Below are 25747 nucleotides of genomic sequence, written 5' to 3' on the forward strand. Positions count from 1 at the left end.
AGATCTCCTGGAACCCTAATACCCTGGGTACCTAGGTACCATATACTAGGGACTTATAATGGGGGGTCCAGTGTGCCAAGCTGAACTGGAATATGGAGTCACTAGACTACAGTGACAAATTTGGTAAACAGAGAAAGCATAAGCATTGGAGTTCTGATTTGCAGAACTGCAGTGACACAGTCATGAGCACTGGGGTCCTGACTAACCATGCTAGAAGAAAGCCACCTTCCTACAAGTACCCAGGGCATTTGGGTTCCTGGGTATCCCTATGGGCTGCAGCATTACTTTTGCCACCAATAGGGAGCGCATGCAAAGGCTTCTGCAGGACTGCCATTGCAGACTGTGTGAAATGGTGCATGCACCCTTTCACAGCCATTTTCACTGCATCAGGTCACTTATAAGTCACCTATATATCAGGCCTTCCATCCCTGAAGGGTGGGTGCAAAGTACCTGTGTGTGAGGGCAACCCTGCACTAGCAGAGGTGCCCCCACGTCATCCAAGACCATTTTCCAGCTTCACAATGGTAACACCGAATATGGCCATGTAAGGAGTCTAACAACTGGTAATTGTACCCCAATACTGATTCTAGTATTGGCTGCAGAATGCCATGCACTCTGGGGGCTCCATTATGGAACCCCAGTACTGCCATACCATCCTTCTCAGGTTTTCCAGGCTGCCCCATCTGCTGCCTCAAGCCCAGGAAGGCAGAACAAAGGATTTCCTTTGAGAGAGGGGTGTTACACCCTCTCCCTCTGGAAATAAGTATTACAGGCATGGGAAGGGTAGCCTCCCAGAGCCTCTAGAAATGCATTGAAGGGCACAGATGGTGCCCTCCTTGCATAATCCAGTCCACACCAGTTCAGGTACCCCCAGTCCCTGCTCTGGCACAACACTGGACAAAGGAAAGGGGAGTGACCACTCCCCTGTCCCTCACCATCCCAGGGGTGGTGCTCAGAGCTCCTCCAGAGGGTCCCTGGTTTCTGCCATCTTGTTTTCAGGATGGGGAGGAAACACTGGGAGCATCTGAGTGGGCAGTGCCAGCAGGTGATGTCAGAGCCTTCCCCTAATAGGTGCTTACCTGGTTATGTGACCAATCCCCCTTTCAGGGCTATTTAGGGTCTCTCCTCTGGGTGTTTATTCAGATTCGGATTCCAAGACTCCAGCAGGAATCCTCTGCATCCTTTACTTCATCTTCTACCAACGGAACCACAAACGACCTCTCCAGGAACTCTACAAACTGCAACAAAGAAGCAAAGACAACTTTTGCTACCTTGTAACTTCAGCTCCTGTCAGAAACTGCAACAGTTTCCAGGTTGTGCATCCTCCACGGACTGCCTGTCTTCAGCCTGCACCAGAAGAACCGAAGGAATCTCCCGTGGAGTGCCAGAGTCAATTCCCTGCTTCAATAGGCACCTCTCTACAGCGATGATGGGTGGCGTGGGTCCCCTCTCCAGATGACGAGCATAGATCCAGCAACACGGGTGGTGGATTAAAGTGACCCCGACAGTCCCAAGGACCAGCTGTCCAACTTTGGTGGAGGAAAGAGCTTGCTTCCCCACGCAATACAGTACCCCTGTGCACTGCATGACATGCAGTTGTCATGGCTTGTATGCAGCCTTCCACGAAGTTTTTAATGCACAGCACAGCTTAGGCCCCCAGATCTCCATCCTGGGATGCACAGCTTCCTGAGCGGTTCTCTGGCAGTGTGGGATCCTTTTCTATCTTGCTACGTGGGCCTCCATTTGCACCTTCTTTGTCCCCGTGCTGTGGGACTCCTGTGCGTGCTGCCTGGTCTTCTCTCTGTCTCCCCCTTCTGGGTAGAGGCCACCAGGTCCCTCCTGGTCCTGGGCAGCACCATTGTCTGCCAACCATGATTTTTGCGTGTCCCAGGGCTTGTTGGCGGAATCCAGCAATGCAAACCAGGCTGCAATCATACATCTGGCATGGGACATCTTCTGCACCAACCAGGAACCCGCATATGTCTTCTTGGGTGCATAACTGACTTTGGGCCTGATTCTAACTTTGGAGGACGGTGTTAAACCGTCCCAAAAGTGGCGGATATACCACTTACCGTATTACGAGTCCATTATATCCTATGGAACTCGTAATACGGTAGGTGGTATATCCGCCACTTTTGGGACGGTTTAACACCGTCCTCCAAAGTTAGAATCAGGCCCTTTGTCTTCTCACCAGTGGTTCTTCTTCTACACCTTCATTCGGTTTAGTGGGTGCTCTGTTCTCCCTGGACTCTGCAGTGCTTCTTGGAGTTGGTCTGCATGGGCATGGTGCTTGTGTGAGTGCCTGTGGGATGTTTGGTGCTTATGTTTGCCTAAGCCACTTTTGTGTGTTGATGAGTGTGCATGCTGGTCTGATGCTGTGCTTGGGATAGGCTGAGGTAGAGGGGATTGGGTGTGGGTAGTGGAATTTGGAGGGGGGAGGCTGGACACTGGACAATGGTTGCCATCAGTGCTGAGGCCAGAGCCTCAAATGCTCTCTGTTGGGCTGCCACGCCAGAATGAATGCCCTCCAGGTATGCATTTGTTTGCTGCAAATGCCAACTCTGGATGGTATTCAGAATGGTTGACTGCGAAACAATGAGGGATCTCAGGAGGTCAATACCCTCCTCACTGAAGGCAACAGGGCTGACTGGGGCAGGGCCTGAGGTGCCAGGGGCGAAGGAGATGCCCAGCCTCCTGGGTGAGCGGACATGGGAAACACACTGAGGGGCTGCAGGGAAGGCGGTGCTGGTAGGGGGGTGGCGGCTGTACCTGTTGTTGCGGTGGGCACAGAGGTGTCCACCACCGCAAGGGAGCTCCCATCAGAGGAGGAGTCACTGTTGCTGGTGTCTCCTCCTGTCCCCGTCTTGGAGCTCCCCTTGCCCTCCATCCCACTCGTGCCTTCAGACTCCGTACATTCTCCCTCCTGGGCCAAGTGAGTTGCAGCTCCTTCCTGCTACGGTGCCAATGCTCCTCCGCCAGATGATGCTAATGCACACAAGGACAGGGTTACAGCAACAACAACACCGTTGGCGGACACAACACACAGGGAGCAGCCCTATGCACTAGGCCATACAAAACTGTACTTGGGAAAATCACCTGCCCATGGGGTACTGTGCCTAAGCCCATTTAATGCACACCTGGAACCCACAGGAGCCTCACTAGGTGTAGATGGCCACTACCAATTTTGGGGTTGGAGTGCCACAGAGCCTGGCGAACAATGGACCTACCCTGGCAGGTTTGCCCTGGTCTACGGGAGCCCACAGCCCACTTCCCCCACCCAGACGCCTCATACAGCGCGCAAAGTCAGCTGAATGTGACTGTACTCACCCCCTTGTGGCTGCTGTGATGCCCTCAAGAGCCCATCCAGCTTAGGATATGCCACCGCCAGGATCCGGTACATCAGGGGGGTCATGGTGCGACGGGCACCCCTTCAACATCAGGAGGCCATCCTCAGCTGGGCCTCCGCCGTCTTCTTGGTCCAGCGGCACAGGTCCTCCCTTCTTTTGTGGCAGTGGGTGCTCTGTCTATGGTAGACCCCCAGGGTACGCACTTCCTTGGCGATGGCACACCAAATACATTTCTTCTAGTGGGCTCTGACCTACAGGAAAAGTGAAATTAGAATGGATTTAACTCCCCCATCTGGTTCTTCTTACTCATTGGGCACAACTTCCCCTCTGGCCCAGAAACACATACACTGAGCATCCTCACATGCTGGCCTCAGCCCACCCCCGTATCTTCCATCCACCCCACTCCATACATTCATATCCCATCCATCATGCTCACGGTGTACTCACCTGTTTGTCTGGAGGACCGTAGGGTAGCGTGTACTGGGGGAGGTCCCCAGTCACCAGGTTGTCCAACTCCTCCGCGGTGAAGGCAGGGGCCCTTTCCCCAACACTTTAGCCATTGTCACTTCCAGACTGAGGTCACAGCAGCACTTGCAGTGTAGGTCCTCTCCTGTTGAAGGTCAGGTATCAAGTGAGTGAACAGATAGAAAATGGCGGTTACGTCCTCTGTGGTGCGTACCGTCACCACCGGCGTACATCGTCATTGGCTCCTGGAACCCATAGGGCCCACTGATAACCAATGCGGAATTGCACTGCGGTCTTAGTCCGCCTACCGCAACACTGCACAACGCCTGCACAGTTACCTCATTTCCCCTTGTCCCTCCTTATAGGTCAGGCAACTGGCATTTCAGGGGGCCACATGTCAGGGCACCTAACTGCGTCACAGCACTTTTGGGCAGGAATACGGACAGATGCAGCCACACACAGATAACATCACAATTGTTCAAAACACCCTTGTGCAAGCTATGTGATGTCTGACCCTCTGCTCACCCTTCTCCTCCAGAGGGCACATCCGCTGGGGTAGATCATGAGATGGCGTCATCCTCCGGTATACAGACCTCTGGTGGACCAGTCGACAATGGAAGACAGACACATCATTATCACCTCCAGACTTGATCGTGCCACAATCCAGGAACTGTGTACCCAGTTGGAGCCAGACCTGATGTCAGCTATCCGCCATCCCACAGGAATCCCCCCCTCTAGTGCAGGTCCTGTCAGCACTCCATTTCCTGGCCAGTGGTTCCTTTCAAACAACAGTGGCCATGGCATCAGGGATGTCACAGCCAATGTTCTCTAACGTGTTGTCCAGAGTGTTGTCTACCCTGCTGAAACACATGGCAGCTACATTGTTTTCCTTCAGGTGGAGGATTTGCCCACAGTGAAAGGTAACTTCTATGCCCTGGGACATATCCCCAACATCATTGGTACCATTGATGGTACACATATGGCATTTTCCCCATCCCGCAGGAATGAACAGGTGTACAGAAACCGCAAAAGCTACACTCCCATGAATGTGCAGATTGTGTGTTTAGCAGACCAGTACATCTCCCATGTGAATGCCAAGTATCCTGGCTCTGTGCATGATGCTTACATTTTGAGGAATAGCAGCATCTCTTCTGTGATGGGGCAACTCCAGAGGCACCGTGTGTGGCTAATAGGTGAGCCCAAGGTCCCAACACAGTTTGAATAGGTGTCTGGGTATGGGAGAGTCCCTAAGGATTGGTGTGTTTCTACCAGTTGTCCCTCGATCTTTGCAGGTGACTCTGGTTACCCCAACCTGTCATGGCTACTGACCCCAGTGAGGAATCCCAGGACAAGGGCAGAGGAATGCTACACTGAGGCACATGGGCGAACTAGGAGGATATTAGAATGTACTTTGGGCCTCATGAAGTCCAGGTTCCTGTGCCTCCATCTGACAGGTGGCTCCCTATACTACTCACCGAAGAAGATGTTCCAGATCATCGTGGCATGCTGTATGTTGCACAACCTGGCTTTGGGACGCCAGGTGCCTTTTCTGCAGGAGGATGGACCTGATGTTGGTCTTGTGGCAGCTATGGAGCCGTGGACAGTAAGGAAGAAGAGGCAGAAGAAGAAGATATAGACAACTGAAACAACATCATCATGCAATACTTCCAGTGAGACACAGGTAAGAGACTGGCACTGCTCCTTTCATATCATACTACCGTAGGACATTACATGATTCTGTCTTTTTACCTCTGTGTATTGACCCTGACAGTTCACTTTGGCTTTCCATTTCACAGATCTGGGTACCACTTGCTGCCTTCTGCTATGTTTACTGCTGCCCAACAACTGTAGAACATTGGTATGTGATAATGAACATTGGCATTAGCATTTGTCAGAGAGGTTGTAATAACACACCTGTGAAAGTACAGACTGACTCCAAATCGTTTTGTGATTCAAGGGTGTTTACTTAAGTGCTATTCAGTGGAGGTGTATGTGCAATGGGCAGGGGTGATGGTGGTGGAATGTCCATGGTGGGGTCCAGCCTATTGGTATCACAGGTGCATAGTCCAAGTGGGCATAGGAGGTGGAGTAATGGCAGTTCAAGGTGGACAGGGTGACATAGTGGGACAGAAGGGTAACATTCAGGAGAGTCTTATTTCCTGGCGGGGGTCTTGGCAATGTTCTCTGTCTTGTGCCTGGATCTCAGGGACTGTTTGCGGGGTGGTTCTCCTTCTGCAGGGGGTGGGGTGCTGGTGGCCTGTTGGTCCTGTGGCGGGACCTCTTGTCCACTAGCGCCTTCAGAGGTGGAGGGCTGTTCATCGTTCAGGCTAGTGTCAGGGGCCCGGTGGTGTGTCACCGCCTCCCTCATGATGTTGGCCATGTCAGCCAGCATCCCTGCAATGGTGACCAGGGTGTTGTTAATGGACTTCAAGTCCTCCCTGATCCCCATGTACTGTTCCTCCTGCAGCCACTGGGTCTCCTGCAACTTAGCCAGTACCGTGCCCATGGTCTCCTGGGAATGATGGTATGCTCCCATGATGTTGGAGAGTGCCTCATGGAGAGTGGGTTCCCTGGGCCTGTCCTCCCCCTGTCACACAGCAGTCCTCCCAGCTTTCCTATTATCCTGTGCCTCTGTCCCCTGAACCGTGTGCCCACTGCCACTGACCCCAGGTCCCTGATTGTCTTGGGTTAGTGGGGTTGCCTGGAGTCCCTGTAGTGGTGGACACACTGCCGATTGACGTGTCCTGGGGACAGTCGCATGGGCCCGCTGGGTGGGTGCTGTGGTGGTGTTTCTTGAGGGGGAGGTTGAGTGGTGGTTTGTGACTGTGGCAGGGGAACCGACTGTCCCGAGGTCCCTGATGGGCCAGGCTGGTCATTTTGATCCAGGCATGCAGAGCTGCTGTCGTCACTGTGGGCCTCTTCTGTGGGGGACTGGATGTGGCTGGCTCCTCCTGTCTGGTGACGTTGGGTAGGGGTCCTGTTGGGGTGTAAATGCATAGTTATTGTATCTGTGTGTAGCATCTTGTGCAATAGGTTGGTTACACTCTACTCCTGTGCTTGCATTATTGGCTTGGCCCTTCTGTGATTGGTGATTTTGTGGCCTTGGTGAGTTTCTCGACTGGACTTGCTTTGGTGATGGGTGTCCATCCATGCATTGTTGTTACTTGCTATTGGGATGTGTGGGTTGTGATAGTAGGGTATATGTGGGGTGACTGGGTGATGGGTGTGAGGTTAGGGGTAGGAATTTGTGATGGCATACAGGTAGGGTGTGGGGGATATAATAGTACAGACATGACTTACCAGAGTCCAATCCTCCTGCTACTACAGCGAAGCCCTCAGGATGCATGATTGCCAAGGCTTGCTCCTCCCATGTTGTTAGTTGTGGGGGAGGAGGTGGGGGTCCACCGCCAGTCCCCTGTACAGCTACCTGGTGTCTGGATACCACGGAACGCACCTCCCCCGTAGGTCATCCCACCTCTTCCTGATGTCATCCCGTGTTCTGGAGTGTTGTCCTACTGCATTGACCCTGTCAACAATTCTCTACCATAGCTCCATCTTCCTTGCAATGGAGGTCTGCTGCACCTGTGATCCGAATAGCTGTGGCTCTACCCGGAAGATTTCCTCCACCATGACCCTGAGCTCCTCCTCAGGAAACCTGGGGTGTCTTTGAGGTGCCATAATGTGGTGTTGGTGATGTGTGAGGTGATGTTTGTTGTGCTGTGTGATGTGTTGTGTTGGGGTGTGTGGATGTTGTATGAGCGATGGTGTTGTGTGCCTGTGGATGCTGGTGTTGTGTTTGATATTCTCTCTCTCTCTCTCTGCTTCTTCCAAAAAATATCATTGTAAGGGGTTGTGGGTAATGTGGGTGTGTATTTAATATTGGATTGTGTGTGTGGGTGTGGTGTGTGTATTTGTGTCAGGTGTGTGTATTTTGAATTGTCCAATGTGGTTGTGTATTGTAAATGTGTGTGTATTTTGAGTGCAGCAGTGTGTACCGCCAATGGTTTACTGCGGATGAATGGCCGCAGCGTTGATTCGTGGGTCGTGATAGTGTGGGTGTATTCCTGTTGGCATGACGTGTGGGTTTTGCTATTGCCAGTTTATCACTGACCTTTGGTGTGGCAGACTTGTGTGGGTGTCTGTATTGTGGCGGATTATGTGATGTGGGTCATAATACCTGTAGCGGATTTCCACCACGGCCACGGTATCTTGACAACTGTCAGCAGGGTGGAAAGCGGGATTTACCGCCAGTGTTGTAATGAGGGCCTATGTCTTCCTCTGAGGCCACCCCTGGAGTCATGAGAACTTCCTATGAGAACCTGACTTTCAAAGTCTTAAGGGGGCTTTGCTCAGAGAGGTGCCTAAAGGTACGTAATAACCCTAACAAGAATTTCCTTTTAAGTCTCTTTCTCCAGAATAACCTGGAGCAGTCTGGTAACCAGAGGGAGGAGAGGGAGGGAGATTCCAACTCTTTAGAATCAGGGGAGCAGCCAATGGATTCAAGGGAGGGACCTTCACAAAATCTTTCCCCTAGCAAACTATCTAGTGTAGCTGGCAGTGGGAGGGGTTCACATACAGGTAGAGCTCCCTTCACAACTAGAAGTCAGGTTACTAGGGATACTAACGCTAGAGAATGATCTGCCTCTGCACATTTCCATGTCATCTCAGTTTTGGGGGGGGGGGTCCCACACATCCAATCCAGGTGGTGACTCCATAGACAGGGAGCTCAGAAAGCTGAGATTGGAGGAGGCCAGTCTGAGGCTGTAGCAGCAACAGCAGGCCCTAGATAGGAAGGCCTTAGCTGTGGAAAGGGGAAGGCAGAGGTTGGGGTTAGTTCCCCATGGTGGCAGCAGCAACAGCCGTTTCAGGAGTTATGGTGTCAGAGAGGACACCACTGACTCAAGAAACCTAAACATAATTGTTCCCACATACAAGGTGGGGGATGATATCCAGAAGTGGTTTGCTGCACTTGAGAGGGCCTGTAAAGATCAGAGTGTCCTTCTCCGGCAGTGGGCTTCTAGCCTTTGGTTGTCCTTCTCTGATAAAGGGAGGGACAGACTCCTCACTGTCAGGGAGGAGGACTCACATAACTATGATATTCTTACACTTGCACTCATAGGTGGTTTGGGCTCATCACAGAGCAATACAGAATAAAGTTCAGGGAAAACAAAAAGGAATCCTCATAGGATTGGGTTGACTTTGTGGACTGTTCTGTCAAAGCTTTAGAAGGTTGGTTACATGGCAGCTAAGTGTCTGACTATGAAGGTCTATATAATCTAATCTTGAGAGAGCATATTTTAAATACCCGTGTGTCTGATTTGTTACACCAATACTTGGAAGACTCAGATCTGACCTTTCCCCAAGATTTGTGAAAGAAGGCAGACAAATGGGTCAGAACAAGGGTGATTCGAAAAGCTCATACAGGGGGGAGACATAGAAAAGAAGAAAGATGGTGAAAGATCTCAGGACAAACATGTGGACAAGTATAAACATAAAGATTCCTCTTTAGGTCCACAACACTCCTCTGGAGGTGGGGATGAAACTTATTTGTATTCCTATTCTATACACAATAAAAAGCCTTGGTGCTATGTGTGCAGAGGTAAAGGCCATCGGCCAAGGGATAAGTCCTGTCCAGGTAAAGCCCCTGAACCTACCACCACTACTACACCCACTTCAACTTCTAGTCCCCCTAGTAGTAGTAGTAATAGTGGTGGGACTACTGGCAATAGTCAAAGCAAAGGGGTGGTTGGGTTCACTTTTGGGTCCATCATAGAAACAGGGGTAGGTGTAGACAAGACAAGTCCCTCTCTGTGAAAACACTGAAACAGACAAGCATAACTGCACTGTTTTGGTAAAGTTGGAACAACCCTCTGTAGGAGGCTGGCCTGGCTTATAGTGGGTACCAGATGGTACTTACACCTTGTGCCAGGACCAGTTATCCCTTATTAGTAGATTAGTAGTGTTCTAGCAGCTTAGGCTGATAGAGGTAGCTATAGCAAAGCAGCTTAGGCTGAACTAGGAGACATGAAAAGCTCCTACTATACCACTTATATCTTATAGCACTATATAATAAGAAACACAATACTCAAAGTTACTAAAAATAAAGGTACTTTATTTTTGTGACAATATGCCAAAAGTATTTCAGAAGATATACTCCCTTAGGAGGTAAGTAAAACACTCAAAATATACACACAAACCAAAATCAGGCAAGCAAACAGTTAGAAAAGTAGTGCAAACACTGTAGAATACAATAGGATGCAATAGAAGACAGTAGGCCTAGGGGAAATACAAACCATATACTCCAAAAGTGCAATGCAAACCACGAATGGACCCCAGGCCTATCGTAGTGTGTAGAGGGTCGCTGGGAGTGTAAGAAAACACTAAAGGTGTCCAAGATACCGCACCTCAAGACCCTGAAAAGTAGGAGTAAAGTTACCCTACTACCCCAGAAAGACAGTAAAGTCGAGATAGGGGATTCTGCAAAGGCAACAGCTGACTGCAAAGCACTGAAGATGGATTCCTGGACCTGAGGACCTATAAAAGAAGGGGACCAAGTCCAAGAGTCACGCAAGTGTCCAGGGGGGCAGGAGCCCACTAAACCTCAGATGAAGGTGCAAAAGGGCTGCCTCTGGGTGGAAGAAGCTGAAGATTCTGCAATAACAGAAAGTGCCAGGAATTTCTCCTTTGGTCAGAAAATGTCCCACGGTGTGTTGGGGGATGCAGAGTTGTTTCCACACAGAAAGACCGCAAACAAGCCTTGCTAGCTGCAAGAGTCGCAGTTGAAGAAAATAGGTGCTGCCCGGGCCCAGGAAGGACCAGGAGGTCGCTCCTTGGAGGAGGAGACAGAGGGGGCACTTTGCAGTACAGCGAGCCCATGCAGAAGCAGGTGGCACCCGCAGAAATACTTGAACAGGCATTCAAGAAATCTGAGCATGGCGCTCGTCTCAACACTACAAAGGAGGGTCCCATGAAGTCGGTGGTCAACTCAGAGAGTTGAGCAATGTAGGACGGAGTGCTGGAAACCTGGGCTATGCTGTGCATGAAGGATTCCTTTCGAAAGTGCACAGAAGCCCTAGCAGCTGCAGTTCACCCAGAACACAGGATTACTGTCTGGCGTGGGGAGGTAAGGACTTACCTCCACCAAATTTGGACAGAAGAATCTCTGGACTGTCAGGGTCACTTGGATCCAGCTCCTGTATTCCAGGGACCACGCTCGTCAAGATGAGAGGGGACCCAGAGGACCGGTGATGCAGAAGTTTGGTTCCTGCGTTAGCAGGGGGAAGAATCCGTCGACCCACAGGAGATTTCTTCTTGGCTTCCAGTGCAGGGTGAAGGCAGACAGCCCTCAGAGCATGCACTGTCAGGAAACAGTCGAGAAAGCTGGCAGGATTAGGTGCTACAATGTTGCTGGTTGTTGTCTTGCTACTTTGTTGTGGTTTTGCAGGTGTCCTGGAGCAGTCAGCGGTCGATCCTTGGCAGAAGTCAAAGAAGGAGATGCAGAGGAACTCTGGTGAGCTCTTGCATTCGTTATCTGAAGAGAAACCGACAGCAGGGGCCTTAAATAGCCCTCAGAGGAGGATTGGCCACCTAACCAGGTAAGCACCTATCAGGAGGGGTCTCTGATATCATCTGCTGGCACTGGCCACTCAGAGGTCTCCACTGTGCCTTCACACCTCTGCATTCAAGATGGCAGAGGTCTGGGACACAGTGGAGGAGCTCTGGGCACCACCCCTGGGGTGGCGATGGACAAGGGAGTGGTCACTCTCATTTCCTTTGTCCATTTTCGCACCAGAGCAGGGGCTGGGGTATCCCTGAACCGGTGTAGACTGACTTATGCAAGGAGGGCACCATCTGTGCCCTTCAAAGCATTTCCGGAGGCTGGGGGAGGCTACTCATCCCCAGCCCTTAACACCTATTTCCAAAGGGAGAGGGTGTAACACCCTCTCTCAGAAGAAATCCTTTGTCCTGCCTTCCTGGGACTGATCTGCCCAGACCACAGGAAGAATGTATGTGGGTTGGCAGCAGCGGTAGCTGCAGTGAAAACCCCAGAGAGCTAGTTTGGCAGTACCCAGGGTCCATGGTGGAGGCCCGGAGATGCATGGGATTGGCACCCAATATCAGATTTTGCATGGGGGGACAATTCCATGATCTTAGACATGTTACATGGCCATGTTCGAAGTTACCATTGTGAAGCTACATATAGGTATTGACCTATATGTAGTGCACGTGTTTAATGGTGTCCCCGCAATAACAAAGTTCAGGGAAATTGCCCTGAACTATGTGGGGGCACCTTGGCTAGTGCCAGGGTGCCCTCACACTTAGTAAGATTGCACCTAACCTTCACTGAGTGAGAGTTAGACATATAGGTGACTTATAAGTTACTTAAGTGTAGTGTAAAATGGCTGTGAAATAACGTGGATGTTTTTTTACTCAGGCTGCAGTGGCAGTCCTGTGTAAGACTTGTCTGAGCTCCCTATGGGTGGCAAAAGAAATGCTGCAGCCCATAGGGATCTCCTGGAACCCAAATACCCTGGGTACCTAGTTACTATATAATAGGGAATTATAAGGGTGTTCCAGTGTGCCAATCAGAATTGGTAAAAATGGTCACTAGCCTGCAGTGACAAGTTGAAAAGCAGAGAGAGCATAAACAATGAGGTTCTGGTTAGCAGAGCCTCAGTGACACAGTTTGGCACCAGACAGGGAACACATTCAGGCCACAACCTATGAGCACTGGGGCCTTGGCTAGCAGGGTCCCAGTGAGACATATAAAACAAACTGACAAATAGGCTTTTCACTATGAGCACTGGGGTCCTGGCTAGCAGGATCCCAGTGAGACAGTAAAAAACACCCTGACATATACTCTCAAACAGGCCAAAAGTGGGGGTAACAAGGCTAGAAAGAGGCTACCTTCCTACACCCTCTAGCCCTCCCAGAGAATCTTTAATGCATCACCCCTGCACTACCTCGAAAGACATAGGACAGCAGCCCTGTCCTTATGTGGAGCCTTTTGGACAGCAGCCCTGCCCTGCTCCAACCCAAGAGGGACAGCAACCCTGTTGTCTCTTAGAGCCATGGGGACAAACCTTTTGCCCTGCTCTGGCCTTGCTAAGACGGCATCCCTGTGTAGCATTGCAATCCTTAGGACAGCAGCCCTGTCTTGACATAGGATCCCAGGGACAGTCACACTGCCCCACTTTAAAACCTTTCAACCTTACAAATAGGGAATTTCAGAGTACACACTTGCACTGTTCACTAGCTAAACATCTTCAAACAGGGCAATTCACCTCCCCACAGGGAAGGGACCATACAGTGGATGATAAAGGGAGTAACCACTCTATTGCAGATCTACTCTCCACTTATCACCACTTAGACAATAAAGTCTCAACTGGCCAAGGTTAGCCTTATTGTCCTTTGTTTGGGGGTGTGGGTTGTGTGATAAAGTAGTCTCTTTCTAGCATGGTTTCCCCCATTTTTGGCTGGTTTGTCAGTGTATTTTGATTGTGTCACTGGGTGTCAGTGTCCTTTCCTCGGGATCTGCACGTTGCTGAACAAAAGGCCCACCTTCTGGCGTCACCAAGTCAGAAAGCTATTATAGCGCAGAGTTATGATGAAGCCAGTCGGGGAAAGGGAATTAGGGTAGGGAACAGCAGGGAGAGAGATCTGAAAAGAAAAGGTTAGAACAAATATGCACTTACTCATTCATAGAAATGTAACTCATCAATAGACTCTTGACTAAATGCGTCTCTGATATATCCGATGGAGAACCCTTTTGAAATGAGGGCAGAGTCCCTTCTTTGAAACATGGAACAAGAATAAACTACGACCTCAGAACCAAGAGATGGCAAGAGCTTTGGACTATGATCATACTCAGAATATCAATCCTGTAACATCTATGCATTCATAACATAAACCTTTGATCATGACCTAGAAAATCTCAAAGAATTAAATATGCTTTTCACATATTATGCTTTCTAAAAAACAATGAAAACTATGATTTGCTTATCTCCAAAAATACTTTCACATTCACAACTCTAAAGGATGAAAAGTTTTTACTCATTGAACTTGAAGCGCTTTACTTATAATACCAGGAAGCACTTTTACTTGTCTTGCCTGGAGCGCTATGCTCATTAATGCTAAGGGGGTTCTTTACTCGTGTGGCCTGAATCACTTTGATTGTTGTGCCAAGATCCTTTTACTCCTGTGGATTGAAGCGCTTTGATTGCCGTGCCAAGAGCTCTTTACACCTGTGGACTAAAGAGCTTGAATTGTCGTGCCAAGAGCGCTTTACAACTGTGGACTGAAGCGCTTGAATTGTCGTGCCAAGAACGCTTTACACCTGTGGCTTAAGCGCTTGAATTGCCCTGCCAAGAGCGCTTTACACCTGTTGTCTGAAAAGCTTGAATTGTCGTGCCAAAAGCACTTTACCCCTGTGGACTGAAGCGCGTGAATTGTCGTGCAAAGAGTGCTTTAAACCTGTGGACTGAAGCGCTTGAATTGCCGTGCCAAGAGCGCTTTACACCTGTGGAGTGAAGCGCTTGAATTGCCGTGCCAAGATCGCTTTACACCTGTGGACTGAAGCGCTTGAATTGTCGTGCCAAGAGTGCTTTACACCTGTGGACTGAAGCGCTTGAATTGCCGTGCCTAGAGTGCTTTACATCTGTGAACTGAAGCGCTTGAATTGTCGTGCAAAGAGCGCTTTGCACCTGTGCTCTGAAACGCCCTTCAATGTCGCGCCAAGGCCGCTGTACTCTGGAAACTGAAAATGCTTTGCTTGTTGTGCTAAGAGGCCCTTTACTTCTGGAAGTAACGATTTCCTCCAAAATTTGATTAATTAAGGCCTTACCGCTACGAGTATGACCTACTCATTTTTGAATTCACCATGGAAACAGGGATACTTCGATGGGATGTCACTCTGCCATGCAGGAACTCTGCTCTTCTTCAGAGAAACCCCCACGAGGTCTGACTGCATCAAAGTCTTCAAAACAGTGAGCAACGTGCTTGGGTGTGGCTGGGCTTTATAGGCCTGCCTCACCCCAAGATGGCTGCTGCTTCTAAAAACATGGGAATTGTAGTTCCTTCATGGAATAGCACTGATAAGTGCATCTTGTCCACCAATGGCCTGAACCTGCAGCTTTATGAGCTTTGCCACAGGGCAGACAACGCAGATGGCCACCTTTGGAACTAGAGGGGATGACAAGTGGTATGCATAAAGCGCCGCAGAGCCGTGCAGCGGAGTCTCGGACGGGACCTGGAACGCGCATGGTCTTATTTCTGACATTACACCCCTCTCCCAAGCGCGGTCCAGAGCCCGGTTTACCAGGATGGAGGAGGTGAAATCGTTGCACCAAATGTGGTGCATGAACATGTCTTGAAGGTTTACAAGAGTCATTTTCCGGTCCGTATCCTTTCCAGGACACCAAGTACCAAAGGGAAGACCCCCTATGTTTAGAGTCTAAAATAGATCGCACCTCATACTCCCAATGACCTTGGACTAATAGGGGAGCAGGTTGTGTGACGCTTGAGGGCAAAGCAGGTTTAAGAAGCAAGCGAAGGGTGAAACACTGGATGAATTTTCAGAGACAATGGTAATTTTAGCTTATATGTTACTGGGTTTACTTGTCGTAATACTTCATAGGGCCCTATGAATTTTGGAAGAAACATATTTTTATTTTTGAATACAAAGTTTTTCGTGGATAACCAAACTCTATCTTTGTTTGTATACTGAGGACCAGGCTGTTGTTTTTTTGTCATATTGCATTTTATATTTTTTCTTTGCTCAATGAAGATTTGTTTCCAATTGTGAATGTACCTTTTTCATGTGTGTTAGCATGTCCATGACTGCTGGAGTGGTTTGAGTAGAGGGAGGTAACGTAACTGGCAAAATGTGCAGATGGCGCCCATATAAACCATAGAAAGGAGTTGAGTTTATTGAAGAGTGGTGAGAGTTATTATAAGCCAGTTCTGCAAGCCACAAAAGATCCAGCCAGGTTTTAGGAGACTTTGTTGCGTAACATCGTAAATATTGTTTCAGAGCTTGGTTTAGTCTCTCTGTTTGACCATCCATTTGTGTATGATAACTAGTAGATAAAGTCGAATCAATTCGTAAAGCCTTGCACCATTTTTGCCAAAAACGTGCAGAAAATTGTGGTCCTCTATCAGAGAGGATAACTCTTGGAAGTCCGTGAAGAGGAACTATATTTTCTAAGATGATAGTCGCTAAGGTGTCAGAAGTTTGGAGCCCTTTACAGGCAATGAAGTGAGCATACTTGGTAAGACTGTCTACTACCACTAGAATGGTTGTAAATTGTTTTATTCGAGGAAGACCAGTAATAAAATCTATAGAGATATGTTCCCATGGATGATTGGGAACGGGTAGAGGTGTCAGTAGACCTTTGGGCTTGCTATGTTCGCTTTTGCATCTTGCACATACTTCACATGATTGTAGCATTTGCTTAAGGTCGTGAACGAATGTAGGCCACCAAAAATACCTTTTCATGAGTTCTGTTGTTTTTTGAGGACCTGGGTGACCTGCCAGACGATGACAGTATTACCAATAAAAAGCTGTCTCTCTTAACTCATCAGAAGGCAGGAATACTCGAGATTCATGTAGAGGTAAGCCTTGTTGAATAAACCTCTTGGTGTCTTGTTGTACCACTCTTGCCACTTAGTGATGTGAAAATGATTACGAATGAGATCAAAGAATTTCTCTGCAGCTACTAAACACAACACTTTTGAAGGAGTTATAATAGGCATGGGTTTTTGTTCAGTAGGTGTGATTGAAAAATCTTGTCTAGATAATGCATCAGCCTTACAATTATCTACTCCTGGTCTAAAAGTCACTATGAAATCAAATTCTGCAAAGAATAGCATCCATCTTAGTTGTCTAGGAGTTAGTAGTCTGGCAGAACTCATAAATTGTAAATTTCTATGATAAGAATATACAGTTATGGTGTGTTTCACTCCCAATAGATAAAGGCCCTCATTACAACATTGGCGGTAAATCCTGCTTACCGCCGTGCAGAAGACCGCCAACACACCGCCGTGGCCGCGGAATTCTGCCACAGCCATTACGACCCACAGCTCAGAATCCGCCAAAATCTAGACACCCACACAAGTCCGCCACACCAAAGGTCAGTGATAAACTGGCGATAACAAAACCGACACCATCACGCCAACAGGAATACGCCCACACTATCACGACCCATGAAACCACACAGCGGTCTTTCAACTGCGGTATTCCATTGTCAGTACACACCGCTGCGCTCAAAATACACACACATTTACAAAACACAACCACATTGGACAAATCAAAATACACCTGATACACATACGCACACCACTCTCACACACCCAATCCAATATAAAACACACACCCACATTACCCACAAACCCTTACAACCAAAAATTTGGAAGAAGTGGAGAGACAGAAAAGCAAAGACCACACCAGCAGACAGAGGCATACAACACCATCACTCATACGGATCCACGCACAAAACACCACACCCCCTAAACATCACCCCACACAACACAACACACACCACCTCACACATCACCCACACCACCCCATGGTACCACAAAGACACCCCAGGTTTTCTGAGGAGGAACTCAGGGTCATGGTGGAGGAAATTATCCGGGTAGAGCCACAGCTATTCGGATCACAGGTGCAGCACACCCTCATAGCTAGGGAGATGGAGCTATGGCATAGAATCGTGGACAGGGACAGCACCCAAGAACACGGGATGACATCAGAAAGAGACGGGAGGTGCATTCCGTGGTCTCAAGACACCACATTGCAGCTCAGAGGACTGGTGGCGGACCCCCACCTCCTCCCGCACAACTAACAACATGGGAGGAGCAGGTTTTGGCTATACTGCATCCTGAGGGCCTCCCAGGAGTACCTGGAGGAATGGACTCTGGTAAGTCAAATCTTTACTATTACATCCCCCACCCTACCTGCATGCTATCACATACTCCCACCCTCACCCTCACCCCCATCACTCCAACTCCTCACATATGTCCCACTATCACAAACCACCCATCCCAACACCAAGCCCTGCATGCAACAACAGAGCATGGACACCCATCACCAATGCATGTCCATTACACATACCCACACAGATCCCCAAACCAAATATCACACACTGTCCTACACAAGAATGTAAGCACTGGGGTACAGGGACACCCACTCATTGCACACCATGGCACACACAGATGCAATAATCATGCCTTCACACCCCTGCAGGAACCCTACCCAACGTCACTGGAAAGGAGGTTCCAGACATGTCCACTCCCCCCACAGTAGAGGCCCACAGTGATGACAGCAGCTCTGTCCAACTGGATCTAGATGACCAGCCCGGCCCATCTGGGACCTCTGGACAGTCAGTTCCCCTGACACAGTCACAGGCCACCACAGAGCCTCCCCCCTCAGAAAACACCAGCACAGCACCCACCCAGCAGGCCCAAACCTCTGTCCCCAGGACACGTAAAGCAATAGTGTTTCCACCACTACAGGGAACGCAGGCAAAGCCACCATCCCAAGAACAGCAGGGACCTGGGGGCAGTAGCAGTGGGCACATGGTTCAGGGGACAGAGGCCCAGGGAACCCACTCTCCACGAGGCCCTCTCCAACATCATGGGAGCGTACCATCATTCCCAAGAGAGAGACAATGGCAATGGTACTGGCCAAGTCTCAGGAGACCCAGCGGCTGCAGGAGGAACAGTATTTGGGGTTCAGGGAGGAACTCAAATCCATCAGTACCACCCTGGGCACCATTGTAGGGGTGCTGAAGGACCTTGTGAACACCAGGAGGGACACTGTGGCACAACAAGGGGCCACTGACACTAGCCTGGACGATGAACTGTCCACCACCTGCACCGGCGCTAATGGACAGGAAGCAGCACCACAGGACCAGGACACCAGCACCCACCCCCTGCAAATGGAGAACCACCCCACAAGCGGTCCCTGAGATCCAGGACAAAGACAGAGAACAATGCCAAGACCCCCGTCAAGAAATGAGACCACCCTGATTGTCATCCTTCTGTCCCACTTTGTCACCCTGTCCATCCTTAAACTGCCCTAGCTCCACTTCCTATGCCCCTTTGGACAATGCACCTGTGAGACAAATAGACTGGACTCTGCCATGGACATTCCTCCACCATCACCCCTGACCACTTTAATACCGCCTCCACCATTTTGCACTTAAATAAACACCCTTGAATCACAAAACAATCTGGAATCAGTCTGTGCTTTCACAAATGTGTATTTGCAATAACTGAGGAAAATACCAATGTCCATTCAATTTCTCAACATGCCTATGTCACATAGCTCTTGTCCATGAGGTAACATACCAGAGGTCACACAGTGGGACCCACATCTGTGAAATGGAAAGGCAAAGTGACAAGTCAGGGCCCATACACTGGGTGAAAGTGACAGACAGATGATAGGTCTTACCATTTAATCAGATGTAGGAGGCAGTGATGTCTTCTTACCTGTGTCTCCCTGGAAGTATTGCTGGATCACATTGTTTCTGTTGTCTAGGTCCTCCTCTTCTGCCTCCTCTTCCTCACTGTCCACAGGCTCCACAGCTGCCACAAGACTCCCTTCTGGACCATCCTCCTGAAGAAAAGGCACCTGTCATCGCAATGCCAAGTTGTGCAGCATATAGCAGGCCACGATGATCTGGCACATCTTCTTTGGTGAGTAATAGAGGGAACCTGGCCTTCAGGACTCCGAAGGTCCTCTCTATGACTCTCCTAGTTCGCCCATGTGCCTCATTGTAGCATTCCTCAGCCCTTGTCCTGGAATTACTCACTTGGGTCAGTAGCCATGACAGGTTGCGGTACCCAGAGTCACCTGCAAATGTCGAGGGACAACTGTTAGACACACACTAACCCTTAGGGACAACCCCAGACCCAACCAACTATTCACACAGTATAGGGTCCTTGTCCTCACCTATTAGCCACACAAGGTGCCTCTGGAGTTGCGCCATCACATAGGGGATGCTGCTATTCTTCAGAATGTAAGCATCATGCACTGAGCCAGGAAATTGGTGTTCACATGGAGGATGTACTGGTCTGCCAAACACACCATCTGCACATTCATAGAATGGTAGCTCTTCCGGATTCTGTACACCTGTTCACTCCTGCATGGGGGAACCAGGGCCACAGGTGTCCCATCAATGGCACCTATGATGATGGGGATATGTCCCAGGGCATAGAAGTCACCTTTCACTGTAGGCAAATCCTCAACCTGAAGCAACACAATGTAGCTGCGCATGTGTTTCAGCAGGGCAGACAACACCCTGGACAACAAGTTTGAGAACATTGGCTGAGACATTCCTGATGCTATGGCCACTGTAGTTTGAAAAGACCCACTTGCCAGGAAATGGATCACTGACAGGACCTGCACTAGAGAGGGGATTCCTGTGGGATGGAGGATAGCTGACATCAGGTCTGGCTCCAACTGGGCACACAGTTAATGGATTGTGGCACGATCAAGTCTGGAGGTGACTATTAAATGTCTCTCTTCCATTGTCGACAGGTCCACCAGCGGTCTGTACACCGGAGGATGCCGCCATCTCATCACCTGCCCCAGCGGACATGCCCTATGGACGAGAACAGCGAGCACAGAGTCAGCCAACACTGAGGTAGGAAAAATACAATTTTATTGCACACATTTGTCAATCCGCTATGTGCCTGTCTCTGTGTCTATGCAAGGCCTAGATATGTGTGACGCATTTAAAATTAATGCCATGTGGCCCCCTGAAATGGCAGATGCCTGACCTGTAATGTGGGACAAGAGGATATGAGGTGACTGCGCTGGCGTTGTACTCCGTCGCGGTAGGCGGTCAAAGACCGCAGCGGAATCCTGCATTGGTTAACATTGGACCATATGTGTCCCAGGAGCCAATGACGATGTATGTCGGCGGTGACGGTACGCACCGCAAAGGACGTGACCGCCATTTTCTGTCTGTTCAATCACTCGATACCTGATTTTCAACAGGAGAGGACCTACACTGCAAGTGCTGCTGTGACCTCAGTCTGGAAGCGACGATGGCTCATGTGTCTGGGAAAGGGCCCCTGCCTTTACCTCGGAGGAGTTGGACAAACTAGTGGATGGTGTCTTCCCCCAGTACATGCTACTCTACGGTCCTCCAGACAAACAGGTGAGTAGACTGTGAGCATGCTGTATGGGCAATGCCTGTGTGGAGTGGTGTGGATGGAAGATACGGGGTGGGGGGGAATGAGGCCTGCATGATCGGACGGTGAGTGTATGTACATCTGGGCAAGGGTGGGAACGTGGGACAACGACTGATGGTCCGGACGGTTACAGTTTTTCCTTTTGACCTATGCTATTTCTCTAGGTCAGCGCCTACCAGAAGAAGGATATTTGGCGTGCCATCGCCAAGGACGTCCAGACCCTGGGGGTCCACCACAGACAGAGCACCCACTGCCGGAAAGGATGGTAGGACAGTCTCCGCTGGAGCAAGAAGATGGCGGAGGCCCAGCTGGGGATGGCCTCCCAACGTGGGAGGGGTGCCCGTCGCACCATGACCCCCCTGATGTTCTGGATCCTGGTGGTGGCGTATCCAGAGTTAGATGGGTGCTTGAGGGCATCACAGCAGTCACAAGGGAGTGAGTACCATCACATCCATCTGACTCCTCGATCATTGGAGGTGTCTTGGTGGGGGAGCTGGGCAGTGGGTTCCCCTAGACTAGGGTGAGCTTTGTAGGCAAGGACCCTTCGTGAGGCAGGCTAAGTGGCACCCCAACCCCACCAGTGGTAAGAGCCATCAACACCCAGTCAGGCTCCTGTGACTTCAAGGTGTGTAGCAATCGGGCATAGGCCATGTACCCCATGTCCCTATGATTAATTAGGGAACTCTAAGTGCATGGCGCAGTGCAGAGGGCTGCTGTGCCTGTAGTGTCCGCCAGCGGTAGCGTTATTGCATGCAGTGAACATGTCTTTCTTCTTTCTCCCCCCCCTTTTTGTGGTCTCCCTGTTCTTGTGTGTATTAGCATCATCAGGTGGAGGAGCTGTGCCACCGGAGCAGGAGGGAGCTGCTTCCCACATGGCCCTGGAGGCCAAGCCAACGGAGTCAGAAGTCACCAGTGGGACGGAGGGTGAGGGGAGCTCCATGGCGGGGACAGGAGCAGAGACCAGCAACACCGACTCCTCCTCTGATGGGAGCTCGCTTGTGGTGGAGGGACCCTCTGTGCCCCCCGCATCAACAGGTACAGCCGCCACCCCCACTACCAGCACCACCCTTCCAGCAGCCCCTCAGCGTGTGTCCCGTGGCTGCTCACCCAGGAGGGTGGGCATCTCCTTCGCCTCAGGCACCACAGGCCCTGCCCCAGTCAGCCCTGCTGCCCTCAGTGAGGAGGCTATTTACCTCCTGAAATCCCTCACTGTTGGGCAGTCTACCATTCTGAATGCCATCCAGGGTGAAGAGAGGCAGTTGCAACAGACCAATGCATACCTGGAGGATATTCATTCTGGCCAGGCAGCCCAACAGAGAGCATTTCAGGCTCTGGCCTCTGCACTGTTGGCAGCCATTGTCCCCGTGTCCAGCCTCCCCCCTACAACTTCCTTCACCCAGACCCAATCCCCAGTACCTCAGCCTATCCCAAGCACACCATCAGACCAGCATGCACACACCTCAAAACACAAGGGTGGCTCTGGCAAACATAAGCACCACACATTCCACAGGCACTCACACAAGCATCATACCCATGCAGACATGCCAACATCCACTGCCTCCACTGTGTCCCCCTCCTCCACATCTCCCCCCTCCCTCCCTGTCACGTCTCCACTCACATGTGCATGCACTACATCTACAGCCACTACCTCCATCACCAGCACACCCATCACCACACACCGCTCACGTGCAGTCACCACCCCCAATACCATTCACACATCCCCTGTGTCCTCTCCCAGTGTGTCTCTGAGCCCTCCTCCCAAACTACACAAACGCAGCCACACACCCACCCAACAGCCATCCACCTCATGATGGCCTCCAGCCCATGCACCTCCACCCGAAGTCAGCAAACAAACACCTCCTACAACAACTACATCTTCCTCCACTCCCAAACCCCCACCATCTACCCATCCCAGTGTGTCAAAAAAGCTTTTCCTCTCAAATGTTTACCTCTTCCCCACACCTCCCCCCCGTCCGTCCCCTAGGGCCGCCTTTCAAGGTCCCAACCTAGCACCTCAGCCACCACATCACCGGGCACAGTGGTGCAAGAAATATCCGGATTCTGGAGTGCGCCAAGCAACAGGGCTGCCAGTGTCCCAAGGAGCGAGTCCAAGGACATTCCCCCACCTCCAAAACAGAAGAAGTTGCCCACATCCCGGAGGGAGAAGGCCAAAACACCTGCCACCAAGGGCTCAGCCAAGACAACAGTTGGGAGTGGCAAGACAGCTGCACCACCATCCAAGGTGGGGAAGGGCTTGAAAAAGAAAGGCAAGTCAACGTCGCCACCAACCTGCATGGCGGACAAGACCGCCATGGGTACCGCCGCCACGGGCACCGCCACCAGCTCCCAAGATACTGAGCCCTTCACCAGCACTGTAGACACTGTGCCCTTCAGCAGCACCCCAGTCAGTGAGCCCGCCACCAGCACTGTCGCTCATGACACCGCCACCAGCACCAAGTTCAGTGAGCCTGCCACCAGCACCGCCGCTCATGACACCGCCGCCAGCACCGAGGTCAGTGAGCCTGCCACCAGCACCGCCGCTCATGACACCGCCGCCAGCACCGAGGTCAGTGAGCCCCCCACCAGCACCGCCGCTCATGACACCGCCGCCAGCACCGAGGTCAATGAGCCCGCCACCAGCACCGCTGACCAATGACAGCCGCAAGCACCGCCGCTTCTGAGCCCGCCACTCCACATCCCGAGCCAGTGGCACCACCGCAGACATGGCTGCCATCCCTTGTGGTCATTCGTACGAGGCTAGTGGTCAGTTGCAGGGGCCTGGGCAGCTTCCATGTTGCCCCACCGTCAGTGGACTGTCACATCTACTACCTCTGTCCTTGCCAGGATGAAGCACTCTGTCCACAAAGCCCCCTCCAGAACCAGTGGAGAAAGGCATCCACTACCTCTGTCCTTGGCAGGATGAAGCACTCTGGGCACAAAGCCCCCTCCAAAACCAGTGGAGAAAGGCATCCACTACCTCTGTCCTTGGCAGGATGAAGCACTCTGGGCACAAGGCCCCCTCCAGAACCAGTGGAGACTGTTATCCACTCGAGAAACTGTGGCTTTGCACTCCCCAGGATAAAGCAGTGGGCAACCCACCCACTGAAAAGACTTGAGAGACTGTGGCTTTGCAGTCCCCAGGATAAAGCAGTGGGCAACCCACCCACTGAAAAGACTTGAGAGACTGTGGCTTTGCACTCCCCAGGATAAAGCAGTGGGCAACCCACCCACTGGAGAGACTTGAGAGACTGTGGCTTTCCACTCCCCAGGATAAAGCAGTGGGCAAACCACCCACTGGAGAGACTTGAGAGACTGTGGCCTTGCATTCCCCAGGATGCAGCAGTGGGCAAACCACCCACTGGAGAGACTTGAGAGACTGTGGCTTTGCACTCCCCAGGATACATCAATGGGCATGGAGCCCACTCGAGGAGCTGGCGTCGTGCACTCATCCGGCTGAGGTGCCCCCCCATTCCCTTCCCCCTGAGGTGCCTGTTTTTTTTCTCCATCTGATGCCCCTGCAGTGTTCTCTCCATATCGATCGGGTATCTTGTGTGGGCCTCACCCAGGCATTTTGGGCCCAGTGGTCCACAGACTATTTTGGTGCAGTACCTGGACTTGAATTCTTGGTGTACATATTTGTTTATAGTGTATATAAAATTTTGACTAATGGATTTTACATGATTACAATCGTTCAACTCACTTCTTTTTGTCATTGTGTTCTTCTAGGGGGGGTTGGGTGGTGTAAATGTAATGTTTCAGCATGTATTTGTGTGTATGTTGTTGTGGGTGAGGGTGCGGGTGGGGCAGTTGCATGTTGCATGTGTGTGTCACTCTCTTTTCCCTCCCCCTCCCTGTTTTGTAGGTGCAGTACTCACCGTGGTCCTCGCCGCCGTCGGTTGTGCTCCTGGTAGAGGAGCAGGAAGACAATCACATGGAGTATTTGGAGTTCAGGCTTCATGGCATCCTGGTTCCTCTTGGGTTGTGTAGAGGTGAGTGTTTCCCCTTCCAAGTTCTGTTTCCGCTGTGTTTTTGTTCGCGTTGAATCCGCCCCGGAAAAGGTGGCAGATTGGCCTGTCATAATAGTGTGGGCAGTACACTGTCTTCCGTCTGACTGTTGGCGTTGACCGCCATGCTGTTTCTCTGTAACGCTGTGGCGGTCGGAGCGTTAAAGTGGCTGTCCATGTTGGCTGTTTCCGCCGTGGTCATAATCCCATTTTTTTTTCCGTTGGCCTGTTGGCGGTTTTACTGCCGCTTTAACACCGACCGCCAGGTTTGTAATGAGGGCCTAAGTCTCTATTCTTTAAAAGCATTACGAATTGCTAGTAATTCTTTTTCTGCTATGGTGTAATTCTGTTCCACTTCATTCAATTTTCTTGATGCATTTGCTATCGGTTGTAATTGTCCAGTTCCTCGAGGACATTGAGACAGGATCGCCCCAACAGAGACACCAGATGCATCGGCTTCCACAATGAATGTTTCCTCCAAATTAGGGTGAGCTAGAATGCGAGCGGTGGCATAGGCCTTTTTTAAGTCTTGAAATGCTTTCTCTGTCTCTTGGGACTAGTTGAAGACGGCCTTTTTCCTTAGCAATTTGGTGATTGGTGCCATCTTTTGGGAGAAGTGATGGATAAAGCGTCGATAAAAATGCGCAAAACCCAAAAAACATTGAATATCACGTACTGATTTTGGTGTGGGCCATTCGGATACAGCTTGAATTTTTCTTTCAGTCATTTGCA

The sequence above is a fragment of the Pleurodeles waltl genome, chromosome 10 (genome assembly GCF_031143425.1).
Source record: "Pleurodeles waltl isolate 20211129_DDA chromosome 10, aPleWal1.hap1.20221129, whole genome shotgun sequence".
Classification (NCBI taxonomy): Eukaryota; Metazoa; Chordata; class Amphibia; order Caudata; family Salamandridae; genus Pleurodeles; species Pleurodeles waltl.